At 35.4% G+C, this 10,600-nt stretch overlaps 1 non-coding gene across 1 annotated transcript; it reads left to right on the plus strand.

Moving 5' to 3' along the window:
• The first annotated feature begins 5,557 nt into the window (after positions 1-5,557).
• Positions 5,558-5,717, plus strand: LOC138876657 (U1 spliceosomal RNA). The gene has a single exon (XR_011401999.1). It is a non-coding gene; the product is annotated as a U1 spliceosomal RNA (small nuclear RNA).
• The last annotated feature ends 4,883 nt before the right edge of the window (positions 5,718-10,600 follow it).

Below are 10,600 nucleotides of genomic sequence, written 5' to 3' on the forward strand. Positions count from 1 at the left end.
AGGGTGTGCGGCCACAGTCGCCTTTGTGCGGTCCGCACAGGGTGCTGAACTGCAGTTCTTCAGGGAGGCTTGTGCGGCCGCGGTCCATTTGATGCGGTCCGCACAGGGGGTCTGAGAGGGGTATAAATAAACGGGAATTTCAGTTTTTTTTCACTCTTCAAAACCCCAAAAACATAAGAGGCGATTTTTCAAACGACCTTTCTTCTCCAAAACGTTGGTAAGTGATTTCTAGCTCATTTTCTTCACTCCTTAACATCTTCTAACATGATTTCAAACTTCAAATCAAAGATTTCCATGGGGGAAATTGAGTGTTTTGGGTAGAACCTAGGTTTTTCTAAAATTGGGGATTTGGACCTCAATTTGAGGTCCGATTTCAAAACAAATAATATATTTGGGTTTGTGGGGGAATGGGTAACCAGGTTTTGCTCCGAACCTCGGGTTTCGACCACGTGGGCCCGGGGGTGATTTTGACTTTTTGGGCAAAACCTTGGAAAAACTCATTTTCATGCATTGGGGTTGATTCATTTAGCACTTATTGATGTAATTAAGTAACTTGTGACTAGATTCGAGCGGATTGGTGGTGGAATTAAGGGGTAAAGCTATAGTTCATACTTGAGTGGTGATCAAGGAATCAAGGTAAGTGTTTGGTCTAACCCTAGCTTGAGGGATTAGGAGTTGAGTCATATTTGCTACTTGCTTCTTGTTGAGTACGACGTAAAGGCATGGTGACGAGTATCTATACGTTGGTGTCAAGCATGACCGTGAGTCTTAAATTGAAAGTTGTTGTGTTCTTAAATGACACTTGGGTGCTTTACTTAATGACCTTCTATGATTGAGCATTTTCAATAATTGAAGTGAGTACAAGCTAAGTTGAGATTGGTTATAGCTGATTCTTCCTTGCCGGAATGACTATTTCAATATTGTTGTTCCCTTGCCGGAAAAATTATTATATTGTTGTGTTCCCTTGCCGGGAAGTTATTATATTGATTATTTTCCCTTGTTGGGATTCCTTAAAATTGTAAGATGTTATGAAATGTGAGCAGGTGGTACGCCTACCACAAGATATTATGAAATGGGAGCGGGTGGTATGCCTACCACAAGATATTATGAAATGGGAGCGGGTGGGAGCGGGTGGTATGCCTACCACAAGATATTATGATAGGGGAGCGGGTGGTATGCCTACCACAAGGTATTATGAAATGGGAGCGGGTGGTACGCCTACCACAAGATATGAGAAATGGGATCAGGTTGCACGCTTGTAACAAGATGGAAACTGAAAGTGAAAGTTGTCTTTACTTTTCTTTATCTATGTTAGAAGTTATAATGTCAGCTTCCTTATTTATTCCTTGCTATTTTGCTTTATCGGCTATCCCCGAGGCATGCTTCCCTTCCCCGGCTTTAATTGCTTATTACCTGTTTACTTTTCCGCCATATATTATATAACTGCACAGGTTTATCTGGGGTCTGGTCCTAGCCTCGTCACTACTTTGCCGGGGTTAGGCCAGGCACTTACTAGCACATGGGGTCAGTTGTGCTGATACTACACTCTGCACTATGTGCGAATCCCGGAGCAGCTCTCGGACAGTAGTTGGAGGGCTTCCTTCAGTCCATTCGTAGACCCAAGGTAGATTTGCAGACGTCCGCGTGCCCTGGCGTCTTCTTCTATCTCTATTTCATGTTTCCTTTATCTCTTGCTCAGGAACAACACTATGTATTTTCTTCAGACTTTGTATGTAGCGACTCTTAGATAGTCTGTGGTATTGTGACACCAGATTTTGGGGTATTGAAGCTTAAAAGTGGTAATAGATGTAGCTCTAAGCTTTATAAATGTTGACTTCCGCCTATTTCCTAACTTCCGCTTTATTTATATTGTCGCCCTATGTTTGTTTTAAAAAGAAGTAATATGAAAAAGGTAGTAGATAGTTAAGGGTTGGCTTGCCTAGCTCACATTAGTAGGCGCCATCACGACTCCCGAGGGTGGAAATTCCGGGTCGTGACATATATACAAATACCATGGTAGCACTCAGGGAAAACTTTTGCAATTCCATTTGCAATGGCCTTGTGTCGATATGACAAAAACATTAAATCTTTACGAATCCCAATTGCTTTTCTTAATTCTCTGAAATACCATTCATATGATTCGTTATTCTCTGAATCCGCAATGTCAAATGCTATAGGGAATATCTGGTTATTTGCATCTTTTGTAATAATTATTAACAGAACACCTCTATATTTATTTTTTAGAAATGTTCTATCAACATCAATAATTAGTCTACAATACTTCCACCCAGAAATTGACGCCCATACATAAAAAACATGTAAACAAACCTGTTAGATTGAAAAGTAAAAAACATTCAGTTATACCATATGACAAGCTGAATAGTAGTAACATAGTGGACAACAAGCTTAAAGACGACAGACTTCCATTAAAATATACTGAAATCAAAGAAAACTCAAGTATTATATAGTGCATTAAAGATCATAATAAAAAAAAAGACAAATAATCACTCAAAAAAAGTAATGACAAATAAAACAAAGTTCTAGATTAAACAGAAATCATCCAGTATAATATACCGGAGAGAAAGCTTACACACGGCAGACGTCCAGTAAAATATACTGGAATCAAACAAAACTCAAATATTTTATAATATTCATCCAGTATAACATACTGGAGGACCTACATTTACACGAGATTTTAGTATAATATACTGGACAAAATTTATTAATAAATTCAATAAATAAAAAACATTAGCAAAAAACATACACAAAAGACAGATTTCCCGTAAAAAATATTACATCATATTTATATATGAAGGCAACAATATTATAATCAAACATTAGAAATTTACCTGTTTTCTGCATCTCTCTGAATATTAGTATATGATCCTAAATTTTTTTGTTCGATCATATACAAATATGATGGCAGCTGCTCATAATTCTGTTCAGTTGTTCCTCTTAATAAAGATAACCCTTTTTGAATAGCATGACATGCGTTTCCATAACCAACATCTATTCCATGTGCTCTTTTCATTTCTGAAATGACAAACTTAGGCTTTACTTCAGTAGTTATGTCAATCATATAATCTCTAATCACATTTGAAGTTGCTTGTCTTTGATGTGACTTTCTAATATCAACCGAGCACTCATGTGTTCTCTGAAATTTAACTATTTTAAAAAGTGTTGATTCCTTAATTCTTGAACCTCGAACAGTCCAACCACACTTTTCATCAGTACATACCAAAGAGTATCTCGTGTTACTTGACCTCTCAACATAGAATTCAAAGTGCTCCTTTATAGCTGCTAAGCAAAAACATCTAATCAAAGTATTTTTGTCTTGAAAAACATATCCGAGTTTTACATCATCCGATGATGCATTTTCCTTTAGTATTATTGATGGGGATTCTTTTGCCTTTCCTTTTGCTTTCCTTTTTCTTCCTTCAATAGTGTCTAGTGATTCAATGTTTTGATCTTCCACAGGAATTACAATTTCATTTTCCATTGTAATGTCATAAATTGCCATCTCCTGCTCTTCTGCTATTTGAGATATCAGCATCACTTGTTCTTCCGGAACATATGTAGTTCTGTGCAATAATTGTTGATTGTCAATTTCCATTATTGCATTACCTTCTAGTTGTTGATTTTGTATATCTGATATTTCAACAACAAATTTGGAACCTTTATAGTATGGATCGTTTTTTAAAAGCATCATACACAAGGTGAGATCTTCATTTTTTGTCACTTGTATTCCCTTAGCAGTACCTTGGTTGATGTTAAGCCATACTTTTGCTTCAAACTTGTTGTTGTCGAACTCTATAACTTGAAAAATTTTACTCATGAATTCTTCAAATGAATTCCCATCATTTATAAGAAGAAACTTTGTTTTATGATCTAAGTACTTGTAATTTGCTGTCCATTTGCCATCGAATGCGATAAGCAAGAAATTTGTATGCATCCTATATTTAATAAACCCAAATAATTAGATATTTAGAAGTAATACTGTTTAAAAATATAACTCCAGTATTATAAGCTGGAATTATTTGAGATATTCATATTAATAAAGCAATTCCAGCTTATTATGATGGGGTTACTGCAGTCACACATACTTCCAGTAGAATATACTGGAAATGTCTAAGTTTTACATATTAAATTAACAAACGTCCAGTATTCTATACTGGTATTTTGTTCTATACCATTTTATTTACAATTTTTTATAGTAGTTTGGATGAAAGATACTTCCAGTGTAATACATTGTAGTTTTTTGAGTTTTGCAGATTAATACAAAAAGCTCTGGTGTACTATACTTGATTTTGTTCATTTTTGGAATCAAGCACTGTAAAACCATTTTATGAGATTTTTCTAGTATAATAAGCTGGAAGTATCTCAGCTTTAGATATTAATTTAGAAAGGTCCAGCAAATTATACTGGCGTTATGTTTTGCGGGATTTTATATTATTTTTTGTGGTTTTGAACAATGTAGATTTTATTAGTTACGATCTAAATTACAGAAAAGAAGGTATATAATACAAATAAGCACAGATTAACGCATTGAGAAAATTAGACATTAACATAGATTAAAGCATTAAAAACAAACCAAAAAATTCGAAGAATCAAAATTTTTTACTGATACTTTGAATTTTCTGGTTTGAATTACAAAGAGAAGAATCATAGATTATCACAAATCAATTTGTGATTGTAGAAGAACTTCAAACTAGTTAAATTCAAATAATCAGACAAATAATTGAGAGAGCTTACTTGGATTTGCAGATTGACGCCGCAAGATTGTGCTAAAGACGAATATGAGGTCAAGTCGCGTAAATTTAAAAAAACAGAGTAGGGGTATTTTAGTCAACAAATTGTTACCGTGCTAACTTCGCAGCTAAATATCGTTGACCTCGTAAAACTGGCCATTTATAAATTTTTCACTATAAAACACCCTTAATCCAGCACAGTACCAGTGATTTGACTTTGTCATAGAAGATGGATCACATGATTTGTTCATATTATAATTGGGGAGAAAATTTTATCTGCTGAGAGTATGACATTTTACGAAAAATGCTACCTAGAAAGGGAACTGAGAACAGAAAAGATAGTTAATTTTTAAGATGGCTAGAGTTTTAATACTTTTCTTGTATTTGTTTAACAGTAGGAAAGTGTTCAGAAGCAACAAGAGTTAAAATAGCCTTTTCGTTTGCAATATTAAGTATTAGGCGTACTATAATACAATCTTACGAAAAGTTTTCTTTTAAAGTTAACTTCTACCTATAAACAAAACCAGATTAATCTCCATCTAATTTTATTTTGTTCGTTTTCATAGCTTGGTGTGATATTAAATTGAAGGGAAAAAAGGAAAGCAAGGGTTTATCTGTTTGTACATAAAAATATTATATGGATAAGCATCTTAATTATACTTGAAATAAACAAACATTTAGTAGCAATAAATTGTTTCGGAGAGAATATAAGAGGGATAGATTAAGCACATGATGTCCCTCATCGGCTGGCACAAAGAAAAACAAGGAGTTGGAGGGGTATAGAACTATGGCAAGGAGCTACATGAAACATACTTACCTGGACGGGGTCAATGGACGATCAATAAAACTCATGGCCTAGGTTGGTGACCTCCATTGCACTTTGGTGGGGTGCATGCCTAAGATTGACCCAAGTGGTCGAGCCTACGTCATAATTTGTGGTAGCGGGGGCCTGCGTTCGCGCGGCCCCTAACCAATTCTGCACATAAAGGCTTCTGCTTAATGGGTTTTATATTGACTTGTTTTCTATCAACCAGCTTTACAGTCTTTAGCGAGTGAATCAATTCTGTTAATTTTGAGAAAAGCTTTCTAACAAAAGATGCTAATTCAAACAACCTGCAGCTGCTCTGTTTTCTGCAACAATTCAAACACTAGAAATACAAAACCTCATTGTAGGTTCAAGGCGAACACATTCTATGCAATATTTCATCATAATCAGGTTATGAACATCTATTTCTTCCCAAGCAGCAAGAAACTGAAGCAAATCAAAGCTTAAATACTATGCAAGTGAATCAAACGATGAAGTAGACAAAGTAGCAAAGCCGCTTCTATTTGAGATATAGACTTTCAACCATATTACCATAAGTGATTGAGGAGATTGAAGAAAGAAAAATATTAAGCAGATGCAGAGCCAAACTTTGCAAGACTTTACTTTTCAACTGTTGGAACTTCAGAGCCAAAAACTCCATTGCTTCCTATGTCACTAAAATTATGTTCCCTATTGTATTATGGGAGCCGTGGAGATCCTGATGCAGATCTAAATTTGAATTAGAGAATCATTCAATAGATCACTCTCCCTTATATCTTTTAACATTAGAAGCCTTGTCAAAACAAGATTTGCAAGAGCTCATATTCCAAATGATTGGGATAGTCTATGCAAAATACTGGAGGAGCTTAGATGTTGGAAGGATTGAGTGAGCTGTGAGATAAACCCAGTTGAGAGAGATGATGATGAGCAATTGTAGAAAGAGAAATAAAATTGGAAGAAATGAATCTTACTTAGTTGTTATTCACTGTACACATAGTTATATACATTCACCCGATGACTAACCTTAATATCTAACCATAATTAACCTTTAACTACCAACTCTAGTTAGCTAAACCTGACTTACAACTTACTGCGTATCACTCTACAATTCACAGTATAAGGTACAAGTAAAATCTGCTACTAGCACTTTCTACACTCCCCCTCAAGTTGGGTGATGAAAGACACTGATCATCCCCAACTTGCATAACATTTCACCCTGCAATCGTTTTCCCAAAGCCTTGGTTAGAATGTTTGCACCTGCTCCTTATCTGGCACATGCTCTGTTCTGATCAGTCCTTGATGTAGCCTTTCTCTAATGAAATGACACTTTCTACCCTCCTCCTCAAGAGGCTCAAAGTTTCCTCCTCAAAAACAAACATACAAGCAGCACGACTCAAACACAGTTAAGGTCTTTATTAATCAAAGTCCTAAAGCAGGATATCTAAGTGAATATACAAAAATAAACAAACCTTTTTATACCCAGAAGTTATAACCTAGTAGTTACCTAGGGACTCCTTTTAAAAGCTTATTAGAATCAGAAACGTTAAACGACATAAACAACTTCAGGGAAATACATTTTTTTAAAAATGCCCTAAGGCTTGCCTATATGCAGTAGACTGTGTCTATGTTAATGCAGAAATAAACAGGTTTTCGAAATAGACCCCTTTAATACATATAGGCGTGATATCTAATCAGATTGAAGCAATTTTGAAAGAACTTGTTTCAGGAAATATTTGACACTTAATAAGACCAGTTTTAAAAAAAATGAACTAGGCGTAATGAAGTTGATTCATTAGGCTAATTTAAAGTACCAGACAGAATTGCAAGTAGGGATCCCTATAGGCATGATATCTAGGCATATTACTGATTTAAAACAATTTGCAGCATCATATAGAAAGACTTATTAAAACTGAATCGGAGTTGATTCCTATAGGCATGGCATCTATATTTGAACTGATTTAAGAACGATTGTTTGGGACCTATAAGCATGATCTCTAACATGACAAAATGCAGAACCTTATGAACATGATTTCTACCTGATGCAAACGAAATTAGAAGTGAGATCCTATACGCATGATCTCTATTAGACAAAGCAATCAGATTTAAAAGAGGAAAACCCTATGAGCATGTTTTCTATTGAGTAAAGCAGGCAGACTTCAAAAATAAGGTCCTAAGTGCAGGATTTCTACCCGTATTACCCTTTAAAGCATACATCTACCCACCTTTTTACTAAATACCCCAAATATATGTTTACAAATTATTATAGGCCAATGAATGAATTATATAAGTAGAAATAGAAATCAAGAAGCTATTCTATAGGGAGCCTGCAATTAGGCCCAAGTTTTCCAAAGCCTCCAATGGTCTCACAAGCCTCATTCCCATAGACAAATCAGAGTCTAGGTGCATCAAAGTTCCCTAAGGGTCTCAAGGACCCCGAGCAATGCTTACACCTAGACTTAGCAACCAAGAGTTGAATCAGTGCAGTATGGAAAGGCCAGCCTCAGTATGCCAGAGTTCAGAGGGCTCTCAAGAGGATCCCAAGACAGTACACATAGTAGAAGGGGCAGAACCTATTGACTAAGAGTGAAGTGAAAGTGCAGGACACAAGTTGAAAGAGGTTTATTAAAGATTGGATTTGAAAGTCTATTTCGAAAGCAATTAGTACAGCAACAGAGATGGTTTGAAAAAGGGTTGGAGTAGTAAACAAAGTTCAAGCACTTCAGGATAGGATCACACACATCTAGTTTACAGAATCCAAATGAATTCAGTAGTCACACAGGGGTCATGGGGTTTGGGATACACAGACACCTGACTGCAAACACATAACCCAGCAAGGGTCTTAGGACTGGTTTGGACATGCTCAGAAATAGTTGATACTGGCATAATCACAAACCAGTCAGGAAGAACACATAGAAATGGGGTAATAGGATTTGGGATTCATAAGATGGTAAGTACACAGTAAGTAAAAGACAACTGACAAGGCATGCTTTGAAACACACATAAAGGAATATATTAATCTAAAGGGAAGGGAAACATAATAAAATGCTGATAATGTAACTTAATGACAAGTTTCACAACAAAACCACAAGTAGAAGCAGACTAGAAATAAGAGAAACTGAAACAATAAGAGAAGCATGTTGTAGAGGTTTTAAATTTAAACTAGAGCATACTAGTGAAGAGAGAAGTAAGCAGAATGAAAGAACAATAGAGCATAGATGATTAGCCTTGGCTTGCAGCCGGCTAATAGCAGCAAATAGCACAAGAGAGGGGAGAGCAGAGACTTTTAGTAAGAGAGGTAGTTTTTGAAAACCAAAATGATCCCCTGCGTTAATGAAAGACTTAGAGTATTTATAGTTGAAAAATAAGTTGAAGAACTCAGAATCAATCAATTAGAGAATCAAGGAAGTACTCCCTTAAGTTAAGGGAATCAAATCAAACGGGAAGATTTAGTATCATATAAGGCTAAAAGAAAAATCAATGCATGACTAAATAAGGAAGGAGTCAAGGTTCAGTAAGCATAGAGTAGTCAATTAGGACTAAATTCATAAAACCTTAATTAAGGACACGACTCAGTAGAAATAAAGTATCATAGTAAATATGGTAACGAAATCAGTCAGCTTAAACAGACAGGGTAAAGCTTTTAGGGATTTTAAAAGAAAATCTTTCAATCAAACCATCAATTAAGGAAATCAGAATCAACTAAGAGGGAGTTGTGATTCTATATTTTCAACATATAAATAGAGAAGATCAAACAGACGTAGCAAACATGCAAGGTTAGACATAGTGACAGAAATAAGCAAGAGATGAACAAAAAATGAGCATAGTCATATAGAAGTGACATAAGTAGGCTAAGGATTCAGTAAAACACATTCGAAGCATGGTAACCACGGAAGATTAACAAGAATCAAGTAAACGGGCTAACACATGGAACCAAAGCAAAGAAAATCTTAGAAATTAGGGCTTTTGACATAGGTGAATTAAAAGCAGTAAGAACATAAGATCGCTCAAAATAAGCAAGGAAAGAAGTTTAATCATAAAGAAAATCGGTTAAAACAAGTGTAGAAAGAACTCCGAGAAAACCCTAATTTTGTAAAGAAAGTAAAAACGGTTTAAAGTTGAGGATCTTTTAGAAAAAGTTCGAGAATAGTGCAAATCATAGGAAGAAACAAACTTAAAGCATTAAAAATAACACATATCTAAGAGATTCAAACGAGAGTTAGGGTTTCAATGGGAACCCAGATAGAAACGAAAGAACTTGTTGTAAACTTCACCGATCGTAACATATAAGGTGTGATTTTGCCCAAAATCACACCGGAGAAGCCATGAGTAACAGAAACAGAAACCCTAGATCCAAATCGGCATGGCCGAGGACCCTTGAAGGCCTTAGAGATGATGAGCAAGGCGAGGGGGAAACCATTGGGGGCTTGGGGTTGAAAGGTGGTCGCCGGAGATGACCAGAGAAGGGAGGAGATTGACAGAGTCTAGGGTTAGGTTGAGAGAAGAGAGAAGATGAGATGATTTGAAGCGGCGGATTTAGAAAAGTGATTAGGGTTAGGGGGTCTTTTAGAATTAAAAAGGAAAGAACAAAGGAGGGTCGTTGATCTTTTAGATCAACGACCAATATCTGATGGGTTTGGGTCAGGTAGGAAGTTTTTGGAGCCTGGGTCAGGTTATTTAATAGGAGATTGGGCTGGGGAGGGGTCCAAATTAGGCTAAAATTGAAAGCCAAATCTGGCTATGATTTAAATAGCCAATTTTTCCTATTTTAATTTATAATAAATAATAGGTAGTTTTTGAAAAATAACTTAAGATTCCAAAATGATTTAAAATATATAATTATAATTTTAAAAATATAGGGACCAATTTTATGCATTTAAAATATAATTATACCTTAAAATGTGCTAACATTGCAATTATATGCAATTTAGCTTAAAAAATACTAAATGCAATTATAAAAATGCATGAAAAATATATTAGCCATATTTTGGCATAAGTATATAAATTAAATGAATAAATCATCATAACAATAATTTAGAAAATAATTATT

Source organism: Nicotiana sylvestris, chromosome 8 (genome assembly GCF_000393655.2).
Source record: "Nicotiana sylvestris chromosome 8, ASM39365v2, whole genome shotgun sequence".
NCBI lineage: Eukaryota > Viridiplantae > Streptophyta > Magnoliopsida > Solanales > Solanaceae > Nicotiana > Nicotiana sylvestris.